Genomic DNA, 25,151 nt, shown 5'->3' with positions numbered 1-25,151 from the left:
CATCCAACACAGGTTCACTGAGCGCCTCCTCGCTGCCAGGCACCGTGCTAGCTGCTGGGATTGCAGCTCTGAACGGGACATCCACAGCTCCTCCCCCCGGAGCTCACCTCTTCATGGGGAAGACAGAAAAGAAAAAAAGCAACCAGACTGATGCATCAAATAGAGTAGGATAAGTTCTTTCAAAAACCCACATTATAGGACCCAAATTTTATTAGTAAATAAAATTTAATAATAAATAAATAAATTTATTTATTTATTTATTTAAATATTACACTGTGAGCAAAGGGGTCCTGAAAAATGCTTAAGACTTCAGAAATGGTTGTCGCACCCGGTAGAAATAACTTCCTGTCACTCTCCCTGATGATCTCATCTGATAATGGGCTGCCCTGGGAATGATGTGGCATTGGCATAGCTGTGTTCCCGACAGAAGGAGGTGACTCCTTGATACTTTCCTCTTGTCCCTCAAGATCAATGGAGGGGAAGGCCTCAGTCTCTGATAGATCTTTATTTCTAATGAAAGGACAAGGCGTCTAGTTCTATAAAGAAATGATTTTGATTTGGTGATTGGGGAAGAGAAGAGATGGCAAAAAAATGCCGAAAAGCTGAGACCCAGGAAGTCCAGCCATAAAGAGCAGGAAGGAGTTCTGAGCAAAGAGACAGCAAGTGCAAAGGCCCTGGGGCAGGGATATTTGAGAAAACCAACTGAGTCAAGGGAACTGGAACACAAAGAGGAAGTAGGTGGAGAATACAGCACTGGAGGGTTTGTGGAGCATGAATGTTGTTCTTCTGGCGATGGGAGCCAACGAACGGCTTCACGCAGGCCAGTGAGCTTTCAAAAAGCAGGCTCAGAGAGCTCAGCGTGGCTGGAAGACCAGGACGCTTCAATGTCAGGCACCGTTGGCGCTGACTGCTCATTCTGCAGTTCACTGGACGCGTCAGCGGCAGGCTTTGACCCATCAGCACATCGTAGCTCAGCACAGATGGATTTGCTTTGAAACTTCTCCTAAAATTGCCTGCACCCTGTAAATAATCCGAGTCCAACAGAAGCAGAAAGAAAAGAATGTATAAAGCAAAGACACACAAAAAAGAAAAAAATCTTCCTGCCCACATTTGAAAGACGGAGGAGCTTAGGGCGAGACTTCTTCTTGGCCTGAGTCCGGGGGACATGCCGTCTGCTGTCAGCACGGAGTGGGAAACGGAGTGTTCGCACTGGCTCTCCATAGGGGGCTTCGCTCCGCCTTGAAACTGTCAAAAATCCCCTGTATCTGGCCACGGTGATGCTGCTTGGGCAATGCTGACCCTCTGGGAGCCCGTCTTAGCCCACCCTTCACAGACCAGCTTGCCTTTACACCCCCCGTTGAATGGGAAACATGGTAGGCGTGGGAAGAAACTGGAATGCTCAGATATTGTGGGTGGGGGGAGTACAAGATGGTATCGCCACGTTGGAAACTGTTTGGCAGTTACTTTAAAAGTTAAACATAGAGAAAAAGTAAAATTAAAAAAAAAGTTAAACATATACTTATCAAATGACCCAAGGAATTAACTTAGTCCTGCCCCAAGGAATTAAAAGAAATGAAGCCCTGGTGGTGTGGCTCAGTAGAGCATCAGCCTATGCACTGAAGGGCCGGGGGTATAATCCCCTGGGTGGCAGGTTCGATCCCCGGCCTCAGTCAGAGTGCACGCAGGAAGCAACCAATCGATGTGTCTCTTGGGTGTGTATGTAGATACGTACCCAAAAGAATTGAAAGCACGTGTTCAAACAGATACTTGAAGCCAATGTTCAAAGCAGTATTATTCACCATGGCCAAAAGATAGAGACACCCCAAATATCTGTCAGGGGATGTATGGGTCCACACAAGGTGGTATGTCCATACAACGGGATAGCATTCAGCCAGGGAAAGGAATGAAGTACTGGTGCATGCTACGTGGATGAACCAAGAAAACATCATGCTCAATGAAAAAAAGGTGGACACATATCCCATGATTCAATTTATATGATACTAGAGGCCCCGCGCGCAAAATCGCACGCAGTAGCCTGCCGCTGCTCGCCACCGCAAGAGCCACTTCTCACCGCCATGAGAGCCGCTCCACCCAATTCCGCCACGCTGCAAGAGCCACCCCGCACCGCCGCGCCATGAGAGCCGCTGCTTGGGCCAGGGGGAGGAACTGAGAGGTGCTCAGTGCACCTCATTGTGACTGGCCGTTTGGTCAGCACAGTCATCATGGACACTGGCTTTTTATATATATAGATGCTAGACCAGGGGTCCTCAAACTACAGCCTGCAGGCCACATGCAAATACAAATATTGTATTTGTTCCCGTTTTGTTTTTTTACTTCAAAATAAGATATGTGCAGTGTGCATAGGAATTAGTTCATAGTTTTTTTTTTAACTATAGTCCGGCCCTCCAACGGTCTGAGGGACAGTGAACTGGCCCCCTGCTTAAAAAGTTTGAGGACCCCTGTGCTAGACTGACTACCCAGACATAGAGGCAGAAAGCGGATCAGTTGCTTGCCTAGGGCTGGGGTGGGGAGGGGTGGGAACAGGGAGTGAGGGATGATGAACGTGCAATTTCCTTGGGGGGGTGATGAAAATATCCTGGCACTAGATCGAGGTGAGTGGGCCACCTGTTTCCTGTGGGGGCCTGGTGGGCGCCTTCCTTAACTGCTCCGTGCCTCAGTTTCCCCAGCTGTCATACACAATAACGGGAGCAGTGCCACTGTGAGGATACCATTTAAAGGGCCTTGTACATGCTGAGCGTTCACTCTGTGGAGGGAGAGATGGATGGGCTGAGCCGACGGAACCGGCCAGGCCCGCTTCCCACAACACCCAGCAGAATTCTCTGTCCTTCCATCATCGCACCACCGGAGGCCAAAGCTCCGAACGTGGGTGGTCCGGGCTCGTCCTAACTTCCAGATGCCCACGTGCCTGGGGATGAATATGCCACCCTTCACGCTCTCATTGTTTTGGCGGAAGATTAGCGGGATCTCCGTGCTCCACCAGGGTGTGGAGAGGCATTGTGAATGGTTGATGCGTGCCGCATTTAACCCAGTTCCCAGCACAAGCAGCCCATGCAAATGGCTTCAGCACGGCTCTCTTCAATCCCCTGGCGGCTGAGAGCAGAGAAACTGGAGAAATGGGAAGCATCTCCTCTTAACCAAAACCCCAGCAGGGCTTGTGCCTGGAAACCGAGTTTGTTAAGAGGCAAATCCCAGAGTGGCAGCTCAGAGAAGAGGAAGCGGGGGGCTGGACTTCGGGCAACCAGCACCCCACAGCTGCCAAGCAAAAGCGGCTCTACAGGCTCCCAGCTATGACCAGTGGTGGGAGGAACATCGGAAGGTTCGAATCTGGGGAGACCGAGGGCAGATCACCATCTCTGAGCTGTAAATCACAACACCCCCCCTCCCCCCATACCAGCGTTACTGCTGGTGGGCAGGGAGTTAGTCTCCTATTCAGAGATGATTTTAAGAGACATTCCTTTACTCAGGCTCTGGTGTGGGTGCAGGGAGAGATATTGTAAGACAGAGACTGACACTACCCTTGCCCTCAGGGAGCGAACAGCCCAGTGGACTCAGTCACATGGTAGGAAAGTCATGAAAGAATCACTGGAATAATGGTACACATACAGAAGATCACGGAAAGACATTGGTAGACTCTCTCCCTTAAACCTAATTCCAAACTCCCAAAGAAGGCTTTCATTGGCCCCACTTGGGTTCACGCCCACCCCTGGTCCAATCAGCAGCGTCCAGGGGTAAGACGATGAGGCTTCAGTCGGCCCAGCTTGAGTGGGCCCTGACTCCAGTCCAATCAGCAGCATCCGTGGGTGGAACCGCGTTGCACAAACATGGCAGTTCCCACTGTCATCATGTCGGCGGAGAGAATAAGAGACAGTCTAGAAAACAAAAGCTGGAGATGCCGGACAATGAGCAACTTGCTGAAATGAATGACACGTACTATCCGGCCTCCAGGAGTTCACATTTTCAACAGGAAGACAGACCCCGAGACAGATAAACGCCACCCCTACTTAGAAAAGGCTGTTTCGGGGACAGGACCCAGAGAGGCCCACACAGCCAGCATTTGGTGGGAGCGCATCCCAGAAGCGGCACCAAGGGCCACCCCAAAGCCACCCCAGGCCCCGACAAGCTAATTAATCACAATCAATATTTATGGCAGTGCCAGTCCACCTGCTCGTGTCACAAGACATTAGTTATTGCCAGGAGTGATGGGTCCCGGGATGTAGAACATGCTAAAAATATTAATCTACGAGTGAAAATGATTTTAATTGGATTCCGCCCCCCGGGGTCGGGTCAGGGGCCCGCTTTCAATCAGACTTGTCCAGTCAGCAAAGCGGACCCCAGCCTTCCAAATTGAAACTGTGATTGGCTGGCAGAGGTTAATAGAAATGTTGGGAAATAAATAGGTTATTGATTGATCATAACAATCAGCTGGCTCCAGGCTTACCTTGCTGACCTCGCCCACCCAATTTTACGGCCAACTCGGTTAGCATCTAATTATAGATCACTTTTACAATACTGTGTATTAATGAGCAGATTATCCGGTGGGGAGTGGGGGGGTGGGGGTTTCTTCCTGGAGAACTCTCCCCGGGGCGGAAATACAGGGTGAGACCTCGTGTCCAACTTGGGGGGAGGGTGCTCCGAGGGATGAAGCGGCTAAAACCTCACTCCTTCCCTCGGCACACAGTCGTGGGGCCTGAGCTTTGTGCAGGGGACCTGGGGGCGTGGCACTAGGTGAGACGCAGCCTGTCTGCTCGGAGCTCACTGGCTCTGAGAGGCAGTGATTCCAGAGCCACCGCAAGCATAACAAGTCTGTGGCAGGCGGCTTATTCAAAAGGCAGGTTTGGACCCCGGCCGGTTTGGCTCAGTGGATAGAGCGTCGGCCTGCGGACTGAAGGGTCCTGGGTTTGATTCTGCTTGGGGCACATGTCCCGGTTGCAGACTCGATCCCCAGTGGGGGGCATGCAGGAGGCAGCCAACTGATGCTTCTCTCTCATCATCGATGTTTCTCTGTCTCTCTCTCCCTCTCCCTTCCTCTGAAATCAATAAAAATATATATATTTTTGCCACATTTGAAACTTTAAATTTTTTTTTAAAGTTTAAAAAATAGATAAATAAATAAAAAGGCACACCTCCAACCACCAACTCTCCCCACCTCAGGGCTCTGCCCTTGCTGGTCCCCCTGCCTGACCATCCTTCCTCCTTAAGTCACGGGGCTGACTCATTCCCGCAGCTCAGCAGCCACCTCCTCCCAACCTGATCTTGTCTCTGCACCCCCTACCCCCCCCACCCCCCAGGCGGCAGTGCCCCATTGCCCTGCTCTTCTTTCATAGCAACGAGCAGTGGTGGCAACATGAGCAGAGCAAGTACAGAGGTCACCAGGGCAGAAAGCCCTGGGCGCCTAGCAAAGGACGGTGGTGGAGTGGGGCCTCGCCCCGGGTGACCTTTCCTCCCCTAGCACATCCCTGGTCCTGCAGTTTGGACCTCCTGGCCTTTCCTCCCTGGAGATACCATCTAAGCTTGGTTGTATTTCAGCTCTGGGCCCAGCAACGCAACAAAACCAGACAAATGGCCGCTGCCTCAGGACCAGCTGCATTGAACAATGACCCCCTGCCCTGGCCCCGACCGACCAATCAGTGGAGACCTAGACCCTGAAAGGACACACCTGGAAAGCTGATGGATATTCTATCGAGATCCTCCCCTGGGGCCTCCTCCAAAATCTCCACCTTAAAACCCTAAGGAGGGAGGACCCAGTGCCGCTCCTCCCGGGAGCACGCCTGTGCCTTGCCCTAGCCTTTATCCCCCTCCCCCGCCCCCAAGGCCTATTACCATGACCTTTCCCTCTACCCCTCGGTGCCCAGCTCAGGGCCTGGCCCCAGACCCCGGGTGCTGGTGCCACGTGAGAGGCTGAAGTCCAAGACCATGCGGGCCCAGCAGGGCTCGGCGCGCCCAGCATAAGAACCTGGGATCGCTTCCAGGCGCAGAGGCCTGACCCCGGTGCAAAAGGTGGTGTCTGGTATGAGTTCCCTGGTGGCCCCCAGGGCCGGTGATGGCTGGGAAAATGCCCCCACCGCCCTGTGCTCCCAAGGCCTTCTCCTGCTGGGGCCGGCTGGACATGCGGGTGCATTCCTCACATTCCAGGGCTTTTCTCTGGGAGGAGGCCTCCTTCCCACAGATAGGCCTCTCCTGGGAGGACTGGGAAAGCTCGGGTTGTGTCTGGGCCGAGCCACACCAGCCCCCACCCCCGTGCGGCTTGGCCATGTGGTAGGCGCTTTGCATGGGAGAACCTGTTTATCCACCATAGGCCTGGCCTGGGGAGAAGTGCCCCCGGGGAGCTGGCCCCCAAGACTGCAGCTCCCGGTGCCCCATTCAGGCGAGCTCAGGAGCTGGGGGGACAAGGAGGCCCGAGCCCCAGCCGTGCTGCCTGCCGACTTGCTCAGTGACTTGGTCAGTCGCTGCCCTGTCTGACCCTCAGGCCCGTCTACGGTCCTCCTGGGTTCTGATGGAAGCCACACCTGCCCGGGGCCAGAAGAAACCACAGGTGCGTGAAGGAGGGATTGGGGGCCCATCACATGCTGGTGCTTTGCACCCGCCCTCTCATTGAAGCAGTACAACCTCTCTAATGGGGGGGGGGGGCAGTATTATCCCCATTTTACAGGTGAGGAAAGTGAGGCTCAGAAAGGGGAGGTCACCAGCCTTAAGTCACACAGCCAATCTGGCCGCTCCTGGCTCAGCTTGGGCACCACCCACTCCCAAGGCTCAACTGGCTCCCTGTTTCGTTCATTCAACATCATCTTCTTGATCTCTGACCCTGTGAAAGCATGGTGCTAGCTCCATGTCCGATTCCCTTTGCTTCCATCCTTGTTCGTAACTAGCTACCTATGGCAACGCTACTCTTCTGAGTGCTTCATGAATCAACATGTAGGAGCCATGTGGTACAGAGCCCGGCACACAGTAAGTGCTCAGAAAGTGGCAACAGCCCTTTTATGTCAAGGCAAGGGGTTTGGAGGTGGAAGGAGGGGGAATGGTCTTGCCTACAGGCAGAGCTCACAGCATCAGCTGGTTCCTGGAATCTTCTAGACCTCAGGAGGAGAACACGAGGGGACGCTGCGTTGTCAGAACCACCCGTGTGATCACATAGAAGTGTTCCTTGCCAGGAGAAGCGTAGTGAAATCGAAGTCCAAGTCACAGTTTGCCCATTTTGCAGAGAAGAAAGCTGAGGCTTAGAGAAGGGAGGTCACCTGGCTTGGCTTAAGCACAGAGGCCCCAGAGCTGCTATGCTCAGCTGCATCGCCTCCAGCCTCTTCCCGTCCCCAATCCATGCCATGTCCTAACAAATTCCCTACCCAATGCCATAAAACTCTGGAATCCAAAGAGTATCCACCATAGAGCATCCCCAGAGACACCCAGAGCGTAACCCGGTTTCTAAGAACTGAGACTAAGAAGTGGTCTTGGCACAATACCGCCACCTTCTGGCCATGCCTAGGAACTGCAGCTCTGGCTTGGCCACCTTGAGCATTGCTGTGACCTCCTCTGGAATGCCCACCATCCGCATCCCCATCTCCCATAAAACTGGTCTGATGAACCTTGGAGCAGCATTGGCTATTTTATTTCCATTGACGAGTTGTCCCCATCCGTCAAGGCTTTTTTCGTGTATCATTTCTTCCAGGAAGAGCTGACCCCATCTTCCAGAGCACGTGGAGGCCTGGAGAAGGGAAATTAGCCCCAAGAGCTCACAGCCGGTAAGTGGCAAAGCTGGGATTCAGACCAGGTTTCTCAGGAATCTCAGTGCTAGGACTGACTTCAAAATCATTAAAAATACCCCCGCAGGCTGGTCTTGAGACAGATCCTGACGATGCATCCAGGTTCCCAAAGAGAGATAGGTGATCAACTAGCAATGTCTGCCATGGGTGCTGGAAGGGAGGGTAGCAATGTGTGTGCCATGTATTTGCCAGCCCTTCATCTCCACACCCTAAGCTCTTCCTACCTGTTTCTCTGTCACCAAAGAGCTCTTTGCCTTCCCAATGAGATATAAGCTCCCTGACAAGAAGAACCTGGCTTTTCTTTGAAGAACTGTCCTAGGAACCAAATGGTATTGTTAAATATATAAATACTCTAGAGGCCCAGTGCACAAATTCATGCACAGGTGGGGTCCCTCGGCCTGGCCGGTGATCGGGACCAATTGGGGCCATCTCACCCAGTCCTGATTGGGGCAATTGAGGCCAGCCAGGGGTAGGGACCAAGGGAGGTTGGCTGTGGGAGCACACTGACCACCAGGGGGCAGCTCCTGCATTGAGCATCTTTCCCCTGGTGCTCAGTGAATGTCATAGCAGTCAACCAGTCGTAAAGGTCACTTAGGCTTTTATATATATAAATATTGATAGTGGTTCTGCATGATGGTTGCACAGCAATGTGAATGTACTTAATGCCACTGAATCATACACTTAAAATTATGAAGGTGGTAACTTTTATGTTATGTGCACTTTCCCACAATTAAAAGTAAGAGTACCCATTGTATTGACTTCAAAGGTCATGGTCTTGAAAAACAGGCTGACCACGCCCACTCCTGCTCCTTGAAAATCCACCAGTCCCCATCTCCCAACTACACATCCCTTTTGCCAGCTAAGAAACAGTCATCTTTGGGTGCGAATCTGCTTTTAATATCAGGATGGTATTTACACAGAAGATGCGACATTCATGGGTGAAGACAAAGAGCCCAGTTTACACTCCGTCGCTGGGTCCTTGTAAAAATCTGACTTTAATCTACAGCTGCATTTCTTGTCCCCACATGCACCCTCCCCGGGAGACTGTGACGTGGAGAATGTCTCCTCTGGTTTGTTAGAGTAGAACAGTGGGTCCCTGAAAAGACTTTCCAGAAGGGCCTTCGGGGTCTTTGTTGGGATGAGACCAGTCCCCACCCCGGGTGTCCTCCCCGCTCCGTAGGTCAGCATGGGTGACATCACAGCCCTCAAGCAGCGTCCACCATGGCCCCTCCCTCCTGCTGCCTATTAAAGGATTAGGATCCTTTCTTTTCAGCCTGGGTGGCCAGTTCCCCAGCTCATGAGAACCTAAGGAGCGTGGGTTCAGTGGCCTCAAGGCCAGAGCGCACATCAGCAGGCCAGGGTTGGGGGCGGGGGGGTGAACAGTGTGCCTATGTGGGCTCGGCGTCCTCTGGTGTTAGGTCAAGGACACATACACACAATGCCATCATCAGTCTCTAAGGTGGCCTAGTCCCATCTTTCTGTCTCCAGGGACAGAAGGTCCCTTACCCACCAAGACACATGTTTCCCTCCCCAGGGCCAGGCTCAGCCTCTCGGAAGCTCACTCCTCCACACTTGCAGGTCCCCCTTGCAGGCCCCAGGACAAAGAGCTCCCATTCCAACGAGACTCTCTTGGTCTTACAGCATGACCACTGCCCCCAGATCTCCCGTGGGAGCCACATACCACAGGGGCCTGGGGTGATGTGCTCTCGAGGCTGCTCCTCCCCCAGGCGTCACTGGCAGCTCAGCCAAGCCCCCAGCCTGGCATGAACACCATTCTCTTTGCTTTTTTAATCATTGCAGCGCCGCCTTCAACTGGGGCGAGTAGTTATAGACCCTGCTTATCTCCAGACGGGCCTAGGGGGGTCCTCCTAGTTCCCAAAGGGTCTAATCGGTTCTCTACAACTTGACCAGAACTCTTATAAGCTCCTCAGAATTCCACCTGGGCCACATTGTCAGCCTAAAACTCAAATCCAACACCTCGCCTCCTCGATCACATGGGTGGCCTCCCACCCCATTGCCCTGAGGACAAAGCCCAACTCCCTGGTACGGGTCCATTTCCCATCCGTCTCCTGCTACATTCCCAGGGAACCTTCCAGAACCCCTTTGTTCCTCTCTGACCCCCCAGAGCTTTGTGTCCACCATTCCTGCTGCCCAGAACTCACCCCACCACACTCCCCGTCGCCAGGGCTCGGCTGAGAGGTCTCTCTCTTCAGAAAGGCCACCCTGACTGCCCACACCCCCGTCTACCCCGCACCCCCCAACACACTGGCATTAAAGCACTAATCGCCACGCATCCCCAATGCCTGGCACTGCACCTGGCACAGAATGTGCACATTAGTATCCTTGTCTGTCCCCTGGATGCTTTCACAGCCCAGACCATCCCTACCATGGCCCCCACCCCTCCCACCCCCACTGAGCTATATAAGCACCATAATGGAAACGCTCGTGTGTGGGTCCCAGCACCCAGAGCAGTGCTTGGCACATAGTAGGTCCTCAGCAGCGTCAAATCTTTGTAGTTGAACAAAGCGGAGTTTCCCCGGAATGGAAAATGTTTTGAGCTTCCCGCTTTACGTGCAATGGGGCAAGGCCGCCACTAGAGGGCAGCAGGCATGTGTTTCGCCAGCGCAGACGCAGACTCCAGCCCTTCCCCGGTGCTGCCAGCAGCCCATGCACCTTCCACAAGCTCTTCCTGGGGCCTTCTCCTCTTGTTCCCTTTGCAACCCGGGCCTCACGGCACTGCCAGCGCCACTCGGTTAGCTTAGCTGCACCTGTGACAGCTGCAGCGGCTCTCAACCCAGACCAGCAGCCAACGACCAGAGCACTTTGCCTGCACGGCCTCCAGGCCGGCCTCTGACCCTGTCCCTGAGCTGATCCAACCCTCCAGGCCCTGCATGAGCTGCCCTCTCCCACACACAGACACCGGCTACCAGAGGGAGCCAGCAAAACTGGTCCCTCTTCCCATGACCTCCTCCCCTTGATGCCCGCCTACCCCTCCCCGACCCAGGAACCCCTGGCCTTGTGGCTTCCCCTCTCTGCTCCCAAAGGACCCTTCCTCGGCCCTTCCAGACTCCCTTCCAGCCAGACGCCATCATCTCAGTGCAACTAAATTGCATAGAAGTCAGAAGCGGAGGCTGGGCTAATTCACACTAAGGTGTAAATGGGTGATAGATTTACACCACTTCTGAATACTACAAAGTTTAATGCTCTAGGGCTTCCAAAACTGTAATGTCCCCAAATGAAGGACTCTAGGCCCTGGGCTGGTGACTGATGATTTCATATGTCATGGCACCGTCTCTGTACACACCAGAGAGGCATTTGAGGGCTACAAACGCTGCACTCACTCATTCTGACTATTGCAGCTATGAGGCTATTGTTTAAAAGAACCACAACCCAAATGCAGATTATGAGGGTGTATAGAATGTGTCCAGTGGCCAATACCTCGCAAGGCAGACTGTGCTTCTGACCCCACCCCAGCGACACCACTCCCCCATCAAGCCTGAGCCACACCCAGCCCTGCGCCTCCCTTTCAGGTACCATGGTCTTTACAGATTCCAGGTGGCTCTGACCCAGAGCAGTCACCCAAGTCCAAGGCTACTAGCCACACCTCTCCCTGTGTCAGTCAACATTTCAAACGCGGGTTAGCCCCGCCCCAGCCATGCCGACATCCAAGCTGTTAATAGTAACGGTAAGGAGGAGTGTTAGACCTGTTGTTAGTCAGAAGGAAATCCACAAGCCGTTAGTTTCTGCTGAGAGGAACAGACCCGGAGGTCAGGAGTTAGTGGAGGTGAAGGAGAGGTTAATGAAGAGCCGGTCAGAGCCAGGCCAGGAGCCTGGAGCCCCCAGATGGGCAGGGTTGGCTGTTAGCGAGTGGTCAGCCCCTGGGGGCAGCCAGGGCAAGGCAGGGGTTAGCTGGGTGAGAGCAATGGTTAGTGCGAGGGAGCCAGAGATGAGCCCAAAGAGACCGCGGTGCCTACTGGAGGTGAGGCATACGATCACCCCCAGGTGTGGCCCTGGCCTAGCGGCTGGCGGGCTCTGGGGGAGGCCGGCGGGGGCTAGGGTGTGGGTCGGAGCAGCACGGGGAGCCAGGGCTGAGCTCCTGGCTGGCCTGCGGGGCTGCAGGACCCTGCAGGGCCCTGGGGTTCATGTCTTGCTTCCCACATTTCCTCCTGCAAACTCCAAACCCAGGGAGGACCTGCTTTCTTCCCAGGCCTCCTCCATGACCCCTGGTAAGAAAAAGGGCCCTATCGACTCCCGGTGTGGGGGAGTCCGATATCCCAGCCTCGGGTATGGGGGAAGGGCCCCTCTAGCCCACTGCCTGTTGCAGGAGCAGCCCCTTCTCACTGGTCTCTTGGCCATGACTTCTCACTGCCTGTGCTAAGGCCGGCAGTTCCCCTCGGGATGACTTCTTACCATCCTTCAAATATGGGAAATGCCCCCTCTGGCTGACTTCCGGCACGAAATGCTCCCCTCAGTGATGTCGAGTTTGGGAAGAATCCTTTTTATTGACTTCCCGTGTAGGGAAGGCTCCTTACTGACTTCCCGTGCGGGGACCCCTCCCCACAATTGACTCCTGTGCAGCACTGAGCCATCCACTTCCCATGGGGAAGATCCTACCTCCGCTGCCCTGCGAAGAGGGACACCCCCGGGCCCTTCTCTCTGCTCCCTGGGCTGGGAAACGCCCAGTGCTCCACACTGTAGACCCACAGGCCTCCACACTCACCCCGAGGATTCCCTGGTCCCACCCGGTCCCTGTGGCAACCAGACTCAGCACAGGAGAGAGGCTCGTGCTCAGAGGCCAGCCTCCCGGGTGCACATGACCTCCCTGTCCTCCGGGCCACTGGGATGGTCCGTGGGCTGTCCCCCCAGCCTCAGACCTGGCCCAATGGGCTCCACTCACAGCCAATTGGGGCAGCCAAGTGGAGCGTCTGTCTGCAGGGCCAGCCCCGGGGACATCCGCTTGCCAAAAGGAGGTAGGACCAGCCCCCAGGGGGGCCCAGAGCTCGGCAGGGCTGGGGTTAGTAAGAAGAGAAAAGTGGGTTAGTAGGGGCTGGGTTAGTAAGTCAGAGCACAGCACCAGCAGACAGGGGCACCGCAGCCGCACACACGGAGTCACTAGGAGAAAAGGAGGAACACACGCAGGTCCGTTAGTCTGTTAAGGGACGGTCGGGGTGCACTCGAGGCACCCCCAGGTTAGTAACCGAACAAAAGAGCTGCCTACAGAAAAGAAAGCTGAGGAGGAGGAAGAGTGAGGGAAGAGACGGTTAGGGATTCCAAGCGAGTGTGTGGCCGCAGGCAGCAGGGTCTGTGTGCAGGACACCCAGAGGGACCAGGGCCTGGGCGGGGGGTCATGATCAACCAACCAGGTGGTCTGGGCCTCCCACCCCCACCCTAACCCTTTTTTTCTTAAGCTTCTGCCAGGTGTCAAGACCTCACTATTCACGGGACTCCTCACTGAAATCAGAAGTAAGGACCGGTCGCCCAGGCTACTGCTCAGGGTTCAGAGAGGTGAGGTGACTCGCTCATGGGCGCCCAGCAGGAAGGGCCCGACCGGTGAGTCCCATTGCACGCCCTGCCCTGGAAGGTGGGTCTGCACAGAGATCCCGGGCCATGGGCGGGGCCTGCTGGAGCCTCGTCTGCCCCCACGTCCCAGCCCCTTTCAAGGCCCTTGAGCTGCGAGGTTAGTAGGGTCTGGCTGCGGGGAGTTAGTAGGACATGCTCGGGCCTGGTTAGTGGGTTAGTCGGTTGGCAGAAGGCCAGGCACCTCGTCACACGCCACAGCGTCCCGGCCGAGCCCTGGGTTAGTAGGTTAATCACCCCCATGCAACACTGCCCGGGCCCCTCCAGCTGCAGCCCGCGGCCTCCCGCCCCCACCAGCCAGCGAGCTGGGCCTGACCAGGGCAGGGGGTCTGCCTCCCAGCCCCTCCGCCCACCAGAACCAGACCTATCCACGTGGACCCCGGCCCAGAAGCATAGTGCTTCTTGACTGTGGGCCTCAAAGACCCTCCCACCAGACACTCCAGTTCCCCTGCAAATTAGACCCTGCTTGTCCTGGCTAGAACCCCCTGCCTGCTTCTGGTCAGCCCCTTCCCAGGGGGCCGGATCCTGTCACACTCACGCACGCACACGCACACACTGGCATCTTCCCACAAAAGGCCAGCTGCCCCAGAACCACCGTGTCCAGTGGACTTTCTCTTCCAATCACCAACAGCCAGGCCTCTGGCTGCTCCAACCACTAGCCTGTCTCCTCCTCCTCCTCCTCCCAAAGCTGCACAGAGCTCGCCAACACCCAGAACCCAGACCAGACTTCCCTGCCCCTCCGGGTCTGTGGCCTCTCCAGCCGATGCCGCAAAGCACCTGTGTGCGCCCTACTTATGTCGTCTCCTGTCCTTGCTGTGGTTTTCCCACAGAAACCCCAGCGTTTCCCAGCTCTAAATGACACTCTGTAAAAAATAAAAATAAAAAGATTCTGCCCGGTCAAGGTTGGGGGAAAACACCTCATCCCCTATCTATCCTTGAGGATGCACGATTCCCACCAGCCTTTTAAAGGCTCTGATAAGTCCTGCACTACAGATGCCTGCTGAACTTGAACTCACTTTTTTTAAAAAAGCAATGACGTCTAGAACTCACCTTTGGAATCTCTGCTCGGATTCCCCAGGCCCCTCACCCTAGTGGAAGCTCTCAGCTAAGCCACCTTTCTTATCCTTCAAGGACCTGACTGGGTCGGCCTTGAGGGGAAGCCTGTCTAGACTGCTACAGCCCACTCTGGGGTTTTCCTCCCGAGCTCTCAGAACCTGGGCCTCCCCGGACTGATTTCTGCCCCGTTTTCCAGTTCTCTGTGGGGATCGGGTCTATGGCTGGAACCTCGCCCCCACGTGGCTAACACAGGAAAGGGCTCACGGTAGATGCTCAACTGATGCCACTAGAACTGAAACACCCCAGGACGCTTTGGGGCTACCACGGAGGCCGTGAAATGCTGCCACTTCCCCAAGCTGCTTCGAGAGGGATCTTGAGAGAACAGGCAGGGGAAGGGCTAGTCATAGATGCCTCTGCACCTGCAGATGCTGAGATTACACCGGATGCCGAACACAGGCAAGTCCTAGCTCTCAACTCCAGGTGGGCGGGCGTGTTTAGGGAGCCGCGATTCGATTCGGAGGCAGGCACTGCACGAGCACTTGACTCTGCGGAATCCCCGCTGCGGCCCCCAGGGGAGCAGATGGAAATCAGACTCACTGAGGGGAGGTTGTACAGCAGAGCACGCACCGTGGGTGCAAAGCCCAGGCTCTTCCCAGGACATCCCTCTCCCGGGGGCTCCTCCTCACCGCCCTGGGGGTCCCCAAGGCACCCGGGGCCACCCTAGCCAGGGAGGGGATGGTGAAGAGGAGATGGCTCCTGCTTTTCATGTTTGTGGTGACCCCCTTATTACAGACTAAACTGTGTCCCTCCTCAAAATCATAGGTTTAAGCCATAATCCCCAATGTGACTATATTTGGAGATGGGGTACCTTAAAGAGGTAATTCAGGTTAAATGAGGTCATAGGGGTGGGGCCCTAACCTGATAGGACTGGTGTCCTTACGAAAAGAAGAAGAGACACCAGATGTATCCCCCCAGGTGTGTGCCCAGAGAAAAGGCCACGTGAGGACACCAAGAAGGTGGCCGTCTGCAAGCTGAGGAGAGAGGCCGCAGGAGAAAGCAGCCCTGGCACCCGGATGGACTTCCAGCTTCAGAACTGTGAGGAAATACATTTGTGCTTCCCATCTGTCCTGGCAGCTCGCGTTGACTGGCACAGGCCCCCGCCCACCCTGGGAAAACAAGGCCTAGCTCTCAACTTGCCTCAGGGAGTTCCCTGGCAGTTCTTGTGGGTGCCCTGGGAGCAGCCCCTCTGGACGCGGCTGGAATGGATGGGGAGCGGGGAGGTGGGCGTGGAGGTGAGCCTGTGCGTGCCTGCGTGGGGCCTGCCCTGCATGCCTTTGCCCCCAGTGGAAGAATCGAGGACTGTTGCAAGGAGCAGGGGTCTGAGACCCGGCCCGGCCCCTTCGGGTGGTGGGAACGAGGCCCAGTGTCCGTCTCCTTCCCGCGAGTCCCCCGGCCTGGGTCTCCTCCCCTCTGGGAAACAAACCCTCTCCTTTCAGGATAGCACACCAATTGCTATCCCCCCACCCGCCTCCAACCACCACCTCCGGGAGCCCATAACATGGGGAGAAGGCCCAGGCTCCGCCCAGACCCTGACTGCCTCCTCCCAGTGACCATCAGAAAGAGGAGACGCCCGGAAAATCCCCATCCAAAAAGCAGCCCCGAAATGAGAATCACTCACAAGGCAAATGGCGCGAGACAGATGCCAGCGACCGCGCCCACTGAGCCGCATCCGCCCTCCCTCCCACTGGCAGCTCCTCCCCACTCCCATCCCATGTTCCCATCCCATGCCCCCGCCGCACCGCCCCCCCCCCCCCATTCGGTAGGGTCCTTGGAACCTGGTCTTGGGGAGGGTGCAGTCAGGGCCTCTGCCCCGGCCAGGCTCCCTCTGAGCACCAGCAGAGATTCAAGGGGGAGCCAAATCTGCCCAAGGTCAGGAAGTGACCGCCAGGCCCAGACAGGAAGGCCCAGAAGGGGAGGGCGGGCCGCTGGGCTGCCCTCCCACCCTCGAGCCGGCCTCCCTAGCCAGGTCCTGATTTCGCTGACCCTCGCCCAGGTGGCCCGTTATCCATCCACGAGAGTCTGCATCCCAGGAGGTGGGAAGACTAAGGTCTTGGGAGAATTGTCCAGGCTTCCGGAAAACCGCCGAAGGCTGCTCCCTGCGTCCCTGCGGCCAGGTCCCCCAGGCTCCAAAGACAAGACCAGGCCGGAGTCCTGAGCGTGCGGAGCCACCTGGGGAAGGCACGAGCGAGAGGATAAGGACACGGCCTCCGTCCCCAGCCCCCCAGCCTCCCAACCTTACCCCACATCTGAGGGCGGCTGCCCTCCTGTGCCCCCAGCACCTAGACAGGGTGCGGGTGGGGGCTCCGAACACTACTAGGAACAGGAAGTGGTGAGAGCCGTGGATGCCCCGCCTTGAGAGGGCAGAGGATGAAGAAGCAATAATGAGAACCCAGAGCCAGCCCCTGGGCATCACCAGAAAAGGGGCAAGGGTACCAGTGGGCAGAGAGGGCCTCAGAGCCCTGGGGAGGCCTGGGTTCCTTCCACAACATTCCCTCCAAGGAGACCTCTGCAGCCCCCTCCCGAAATACACCCCCTCCACACATGTGATACCTCCCAGGACGGGGAGCTCACTCCCTTGCTGAGACTGGGATCGGGCACATGGTCACGTGATGATCTGAGAGGGCAGAACCACGCACGGGCCGGGCATTCACATCCGGATCCTCAGGCTGGGAGAAGGGCTCGGTGGGTGTTGGTGCTGAATGAAGGAAGGTGCTGAAATCTCGGCCATCGACTCACCCACCCCCGCCAGGACCACACAGAACAAGCCTCCAAAGCCCTGGCTCCCAGGAGCTCGAGGGTCCGGCCAGGCCCAGACCTGGGGAGGGTTTGGGGTGAAGGAAGAATTCCCCTCCCTCCGCCCACTCCATGAAATAAGTTCCATGGACCTTCTCCACCCCACGCCTACCCAGACTTACCGGCAGCGCCCAGCCAACGCGCTGGCATCCCGTGCCCAGCTCCCGGCTCCCACGTGGACCCCCACAGGCCCATCCTGGAAGACAGAAGAGCCAACCACACTGCAGGAGGAAACCGCAACCAGGCCCCTCCCTGGGGCCGGGCCTGGGCACGACTCGCCGCTAACCAGCCAATTTCCAGAGCTTTCTGTCAGCACAGGGACTGGGCACGGGTCCAGGGTGTGGGGCAGGGGTACTGAGCCCCCTGCCCTGAGAAGAATGTGCCCTCCAGGCGCAGTGCTGGGTCCCCACATGACTGCCAAGCAGAGGAGCCCTGGCCGAGTCTTATCAACATGATGACAAAGGGCCAGGACAGGCCAGCCACCCGGAGTCCCCTCCACCTCCTCCTGATGCCAGCTCCACGGTGCGGTGCTCGAGATAACTAACTCAGCTCCTCACAACTTCCTGATGGTGGCGTTTATAAAATACTCGCCTCGAGGCCACAGAGGGGTGCGAAATGGCCCATTGCAGGGCCCCAGAAAGTGGGGACCAGCCCCTTCTTTGTGGCATAGAGGGAGGAAAGTGAATGAGCTGCATCACCAATCTCCCCTCCCACTGGGGGTCCCGGGATACCACACTTCCCTGCACAGACCAGCACAGGGCAGGCGGGTAGGCTGCGGGCTGGTCAGCTTGAATACTTATCTGCAAGGCTGCTTCCCGCGTGGTCTTGACCGTCAGAAGCTCTGAGACATCCCCTCCTCTCACTTCTGCCCCAGGAACTGGCTGCGCTCTGTAAAGAGACCCTCAGAGGAGCATCGTGTGACCCCAAAGTCCCTTTCTCCTGGCCCCCGTCCGTGTGCCCAGGAGCCTGATGGCCATAAGGCGGTGGGATTTTCAAGGGCAACTTTAGCTCCTAGGTCAAGCCGACAGCTGACTAGGAGGGTAGAAAGGAAGGCTTTGAGATCAAACATGGGTGACTATGGTCCCCAACCCCACATATCCAATATAGGACTCCCAATTAATCCTCAGGGTTAGCCCCTGCCGGGCACACAGTAAGTGTTCCAAAAATACTTTTGCCAAGCCCGGCTGGTGTGGCTCAGTGGTTGAGTGTTGGCCCATGAACCCGCAGGTCGAGGTTCAATTCCCGGTCAGGGCACATGTCTGGGTTTGGGCTTGATCCCCAGCGGGGAGCGTGCAGGAGGCAGCCGATCCATGATTCTGTCTCATCATTGATGTTTCCATCTCTCTCTCCCTCTCCCTTTCCTCTCTGAAATCAATAAAAAATAAAATACATTTTAAAACATCACTTTTGCCAGTTAATGATTTTTAAACTTGGAGTAAAACTGTGTGGAATACGGCTGTCCCAGAAATACAGGCCATATTTTTCCTGTGGCATATACACCCCCTTGGGGCCGGGGGAGGTTGCGGGGGGGAGGAGGGTATATACCCAGTTAGGAATCACAGACCTAATTCAAACCCCATCGTGGTGATTGGATAAACCAACCATAGTATACTCATATAATGAAACCTACTCAGCAGTTAAAAGGGACCAACTGTTGATAATACTGCAACACCGATGAGCCTCAAAAACATGATAGGGAGTAAAAAAGAAGCCAGGGGCCACATGCCTGGCGGTCCCATGTATACGAAATGTACACAGAAGGCAAACCTGTGGAGACAGTAAGTAGGTCAGTGGTTGCCTGGGATTAGGGGTGGGATGGGGAGATTAACGGGAAGTGGGTGTGAGGGGTCTCATGGGGCAAAGAAACTCTCTAAAACTGATTTCCGGTGCTGGGCGCACAGCTTGGTAAACTCACTAGAAATCATTGAATTGGGCACTTGGAATGGGGGCGTTACTTGATATTTCAATGATGCCTCCACAAAGTTAGATAAAAAAAGGATAGGACTTCTGACACATGCAAAAACAAGTACAAACCTCAAACACATTACACCGAGCAACAAAGAACCCGGACACAAAAGTTCCCATATTAACGGCACTTTCAAATTAACGCTCTTATCTCAAGGCATAGAAAGCCTATCCGTGGCTTCCTGTGATGGGGGCTGGAAGGGAATGGGCAGGGGGACACTTTCGGGTGATAAAATGTTTTCTCTCTTAATTGCCATGGTGATTACATAGGTGGATACATTTATGAAAACACATTGAGGTGTATGCTTTAAATGGATGTGTTTCATTGTATGTAAATTATGCCTCAATAAAGTTTTTGTTTTCAAAAGCCATTTAGATGTGTTGACAGAGGACAAGCACCAACAAGGGCTGGATGAAAGGCCATACAGAGACCTGGTGGGCGGTCCGGGCCCCAGCATCTCAGCTCCCATTGGCCCACATGAGCCACACCCCACCCACTTGAGGCCAAGGTCAGTGCCCCATGAGGAAAGCTTTGACTGAGGGACTTGACCCCAGAGATTCCTAGGGGTCCCTCCTACCTCTGAGAGCAGGTCTCAGCGCATACGGATCTCATGGTGGACCGGGGTGCAGAGCCTGACGCTGGTCTCGACGGTCCCGCGGGTGCACAGGAGAGGAAAGGTCATCTTGGCTACTCCTTTGATGCTGTGAGGGCCGTGGTGGCCTTGTGACATGTCTGGAACTGCTGTCATCAAGAGAAAGGGGGTTGTGTGGGAATACTGGTACACAGGTACCTGTGGGCATGTTGGAGAATAGATGCCAGGGGCCCTGGTCTGACATCACAGCCTATTCCACAAACTGATCTCTTTGGATGCAGATCAGAAGTCAAACAGGAAACTGGCATGGCTCAGTGGTTGAGCATCGACCTATGAACCAGGAGGTCACGGGTTCCATTCCAGGTCAGGGCACATGCCCGGGTTTCAGGCTTGATCCCCAGTGTGGGGCGTGCAGAAGGCAGCCGATCCATGGTTCTCTCTCATCATTGATGTTTCTCTCTCCCTCTCCCTTCCTCTCTGAAATCAATAAAAATATATATTTTTTAAAAAGAAGTCAAGCAGGAAACTGATAAGTATCTTGGTCAGGCCAGTGCCAATCAGAACAGCCTAATGCGCTGGGAAAACAGGGGTTTACCGCACGGATCCCCGTCCTGCTCTGCCCCCTGGGCGGGAGCATCACCCCTCCGGGCCTGGCTTCTTACCCAGCACCTGGGACAGTCAGTGCCTGCCTCCCAAGGCCGTTGCAAAGACTAAATGAGGCGATGAGTATGATCTATCCGCTCGCGTTCTATGGCTCCTGCCCTTGTCCACGCTGCTCATTGACACCACCCATGGGCCATCCATTTCCCCCCTGAGCTCTGCGCTCCATCCCTGGTCATGAAGGAGCGGCTGCCAGGAAAACATGCATTCGGTTGCACTTTAAGATCCCTCTGGGTGTGGGGTTTTCCCTGACTCGGGGATAAAATAGCTGCCCGGAGACAGGAGGCACACGGGAGAAGTTGGCCTAAATTGCTTTGCTTGAGTGAGTGCAGAGGAATTACAGGCTGAGCCGGGGCGCCGCGCAGGAGACGGGCTGAGGGGGACCGAGGCTTCAGAGCGGCGGAATGCGCTGTTTCTGGACAAAGTCAAACAACATACACAAAAGAGGGGCTTCAGAATTCACACCAGGGAGCCTCTGAGCTGTGTGGGGAGGAGAGAAAAGAGAAAAGCAAGAAGGAGGGGAAGGAAAGGAAGCTAACATTTCCTGAGGACAGATACTGACTGGGGACACCTTTATCCACCTGACAAAACAAGAGTTGGGTTTCATTGTCCCCATTTTACAGATGGGGAAACTGAGGCTCGGGGTAAAGTGCGTTGCTCCTAGGTCACCCAGGGAGAAAATGGTGCCAATGGATTGTAAACAGGCCTCTTGAACCCCAAAGGGGCAGAAGGCTTCCGTTCAAATGCAGGGGGTTGTGGGGGAGGCTTAAAGGAGAAAAGGCCTGGGGAAGGTATGCGTACCTGGCAGACACCGTGGGCATCAGCGTTGCTATTACTGTGAAGAAACTGGACCTCGATTGTTAAACCATCTCGGATCGGTTTACTCTAATCGCTTCTATGGACTTGAGGCAATTGAGTTCACTTTTAGGAGAGGTGTTATTGTCGTGTAGCAGTGACAAACACACGGTTCCGAGTTATATTAGATTCAAGGTCAAATCCTGACTCTACAGCTAACGTGCTGTGTGACTCTGAGCTGGTTGCTTCACCTCTCTGAGCCTTTGCTTCTCATCTGTCATGCCAGCTCCCAGGCTCATCATGGGGTCTCCATGAGGCAGGGTTCCACCAGAACCTCGGCAAATGGTTATTAAATGGGAGCTCGCGCTGGTTCCCATGAATGATCTGCTCCACCCCCCACCCCACCCCACACCCCACCCCCAGCACACAGCAGTTCAGCCCCTCCCTCCTCTTCATGACTCATTGGGCAGCCTTCTGAGGGGCCCACCTGGCACCACAAGGGAGAAGGGGACACCTGCCGCATCTGATCCAATCAGCCGACAGAGGGCTGGGGAGACAGATGTCACCCTCAGCCGGCCTTTGCCTCTGCCCCTGAGTATCTCTGGCTATTGTTCAGAGCTCCAGCTGACAGATGAGCCAGGCTGCAGACACAGAGGAAGGAGGCCCGGGGGACAAAGGGCTCTGCTATAAGTTATTCACCAGCCCATTGAACCTGCACAATGCCCCCCCCCCCAGACTCAAAACAGCCCCAGGGTCACCCCAAGAACCAACAGCCCAATACAAAGAAAAGCAAATAACACAAACTGCGGGGGGGGGGGGGGGGGGGGCGGAGGTGGTGGCTGAGTAAGTCAGCTCAGCCTGAACACAGTGGGTGCACTATAGCAGCAATGTCTGTATTAAGCGCCTACTGGGCGTCAGGCATTTCACACACACCGGTTCATAACCTCACAACAGCTTTTTAAATCGGGGACCCTGATTCCCACTTTACAGAGAAGGAGACTGAGGCTCAGAGAAGGGAAATGACCTACTTCCTGAGGCTGACACAGGGTAGGTGGAGAAGGTAGTGTGGAGCTCGGTCCTTCCTCTTCCCACCACACCTCGCTGCCTCAGTGAGTGATAAATTCAGAGCATAATCCTGCTCTGGTGGAAGCATGGAGAGAAAGGGCCAGAGAAAAGAACTTAAAAATGAAGGAGTAAAAAACAAACAAACAAAAAAACTGGCAGGTCTCACAATAGGGAGCTGAGTAGAGTGAACAGGTTTGCTTCATGAAACACCAGTCCTCTGACAATGCGGGTAAAACCACCGAGAAACTCATCCCATGTGGCCTGTTAAAGCGGCATATGGTAGCACAGCTTCAATGAGTATTTCCAGTTACAGAAATGGATGCCGGAAGAACACACATGAAAATGGTCGGTACAGAAGTTATTCTCGGGTGATGAAACTACGGACTTTTCTTCCCTTTTCCCCTAAAGCTCCTCCAATCATCACGCATTTTATTAAACTGAAGAAGTTCGTAAAAATCATCAAACATTGTAAAATTCTCATTTTGGAAGCAGGCCTAGCTTGAGGGAGTGCAGAGAAATAGGGACGCTCTTGGGACAAAAGGCTGAGCCGGGCAGGAAGGCTTCCAAATGTTTCTCAATGCCCAGGGTCATTGAATCATAAAATACCTGGGCCTTATGGGCGGAGGAGATGCTACCCTTAAAATTCTTTCCACATGGAATTAACAACACGGAGCATGGGATGAGTTCAAGGCCACGCAAAGCTTGGTGGAGGAAACGATTCTGCACCGGGGTTCGGGGCGAGGGGTGAGGGGAGGGGTGGGGGGACTGTTCTCTGCACAGATGGTCTGACCACCTGCACCAGGAGGAGCGGGAGGCGGGGGTCTGAGGACACACCCAGATGCCCAGCCCCACCCCGTCCTGCTGACTCATCCCCTGGCCACGTGGCCCTGGCGCCTGCGTATTGGGAGCCCCGCCCCTGAAGTCTCAGCGCCGTGGTCTTCAGGTCTCCCTGTCCGTCAAGTGGAGTGAGTTACTCATCCCCGGCCCCCGGCCCCCAGCCCCCACCCCGGGCCCAGGATGGCGACGCCCCCAGGCGCTCCCAAACGGGAACGCGCTTTGGGAAGTAAAGCCGTGCGCCCCTGGGCAGTGGTCTGGCTGCGGCTGGAGAAAAACAAAGCCGCTTCCCGCACTTTATCCCGCCTTTCTCTCCCCACCCTCCCCGCACTACAGCCTCCCTCCCCGCTTCCCCCAGCAGCAGGTGGGGGTGTTTTCCCCGCGGCGGCACCGCAGTGGGGTGTGCGCGCCGGAGATTCCCGGCGCGCGGCAGCCACCGGTCTGGAGCCTGAGATGAGGGTGGGGAACCCAGGCTCCCGGGGCCTCCCCCTGCACAGACTTAGAGGCAATTTCTCTAGCCCAGGGCCGTCGGCTGAGGGAAAGGAGAGATCTGGCCCCTCCCTGCCCAGTTCCCAGACTCCCCAGACGGAATGCATTGGCGAGGAGAGTTGGGGAGGGAGCTGGTGCGCTCTGGGGTCTTCTCGGTCCCGTTTGGGGGTGTAACCTGGGCTTTAGGGTCCGGCCTATCTGGATTCAGAATCACTGGCTGTGTGACCTTGGACGCGTCCCCCGCCCTCTCTGGGTCTCAGTGTCCTCATCCTTAAAATGGGGTTCTTGCCACCCCGCGGGACTGTGGTGGTCGCGCAGGCAAAGCACCGCGCCTGTGGTTGGCACCGAGCAAGCTCTGCGTAAACTGATGTGTTATTACCGTTATCGATGCCGTTATTCTCAACGAAGGCGGTTGTCTGGCCCTGTCCACCCCTTGGGAGCCGCGCACGGGACGCTGGACACCTGGGATTTGAGTCTCAGTGTGAGGGAGGCGGGGGCTCCAGGACCCCGCTCCGCCAACCCGTCCAACCCATCCACACCCCCAGTTCTGAGACCACTGGGCTCTGTCCAAGACCTGGCCAGTTAACGGCGAACCTGGTGAGCCGACAGGTCTGGGGTCCCCTCGTGTCCGCCTGGCAGGGGAGTGGGGGGAGGGTCTTTGTTCCCCACCCTCACTGGGCTCCAGCGCATCCTTCCGTTTTCCTTCCCGCGCCCCACCCAAGCCGGGGTCTCAGCTGCATCTGACAACTGCGGGCTGGAGGGAGAGGCTCTTCATCCATCAAATCGGGGCACTTGGGGCGCGTTTGCCATCCCCTGACCCCTGCCTGGGACCCTCGGACCCTGGGACCTACCTCGGGGAATTAAGCTGTTCCCGGCGCGGGGACGCGGATGCTTGGGGAGGGGTGGCCGTGAGGATGGGGCGGCGGCTTACCTCGGGTCGGCAGTCTTTCGGCGCGAGTGCAGAGGGCTCTTTGTGCCTGGGCTCCCAGCGCAGAACTGGGGGAGCCCCTGCAAGCGCCTCCCCTCGCAAACTCCTCCCCGCACTCGTCCGCAGCCTCCCTCCCGCCCGCCCTCCCGTCCCCCGAGCGCAGCCGGCGTCGTCTTTGTAGCTGCTGCAGAGCCCGAGAAATTTTAATGCGGGAGCGCCTGGCAGGCGGAGTCGCCCCACCCCCGGCTCTCGCCCGGGCCTTCCTCCCTCCTCCCCGCGCCCTGCCACACCACACCCTCCCCTCTACCTCCTCCCGGAGGTCCGGGCCAGGGGGGCAGAGTGCAGCTCGAAGTGGGGGGAGCACACCGCCGCCCCCCACCGCACAAAGGGACCAGCCCCGCAGCAGCAGCAGCGCGCTCTGCCTCCAGCATCCCGGCCCGAGGCGCTGCCATGGCAACGTGTACCCAGCTGGACTGGGCCCCGGAGCGCGCAGGGATGGAGAGGCGCGCGTGCGGTGCCCGACCCCGGAGCCCGGGGAGCAGAACCCTGGACCCCTGCGTA

General features: G+C 56.2%; 1 long non-coding RNA gene across 2 annotated transcripts; it reads right to left on the bottom strand.

The window, feature by feature from the left end:
• Window positions 1-16,238: 16,238 nt before the first annotated feature.
• On the bottom strand, window positions 16,239-24,673 carry LOC138997755 (uncharacterized). 2 transcript variants are annotated; one of them, XR_011469015.1, is made up of 5 exons: window positions 24,594-24,673; window positions 19,805-19,968; window positions 17,384-18,149; window positions 17,019-17,163; window positions 16,239-16,637 (listed from the first exon to the last, which is right to left on the bottom strand). It is a non-coding gene; the product is annotated as an uncharacterized lncRNA (long non-coding RNA). The 2 variants fall into 2 exon arrangements; XR_011469014.1 differs by lacking the exon at window positions 24,594-24,673 and adding an exon at window positions 24,042-24,126.
• Window positions 24,674-25,151: the final 478 nt, after the last annotated feature.

Source organism: Myotis yumanensis, unplaced genomic scaffold (assembly GCF_028538775.1).
Source record: "Myotis yumanensis isolate MYYU_CA2020_CCGP unplaced genomic scaffold, mMyoYum1.0.hap1 SCAF_19, whole genome shotgun sequence".
Classification (NCBI taxonomy): domain Eukaryota; kingdom Metazoa; phylum Chordata; class Mammalia; order Chiroptera; family Vespertilionidae; genus Myotis; species Myotis yumanensis.
The sequence above is the reverse complement of the archived record's forward strand: the minus strand, read 5'-3'. Positions and strand labels throughout refer to the sequence as shown.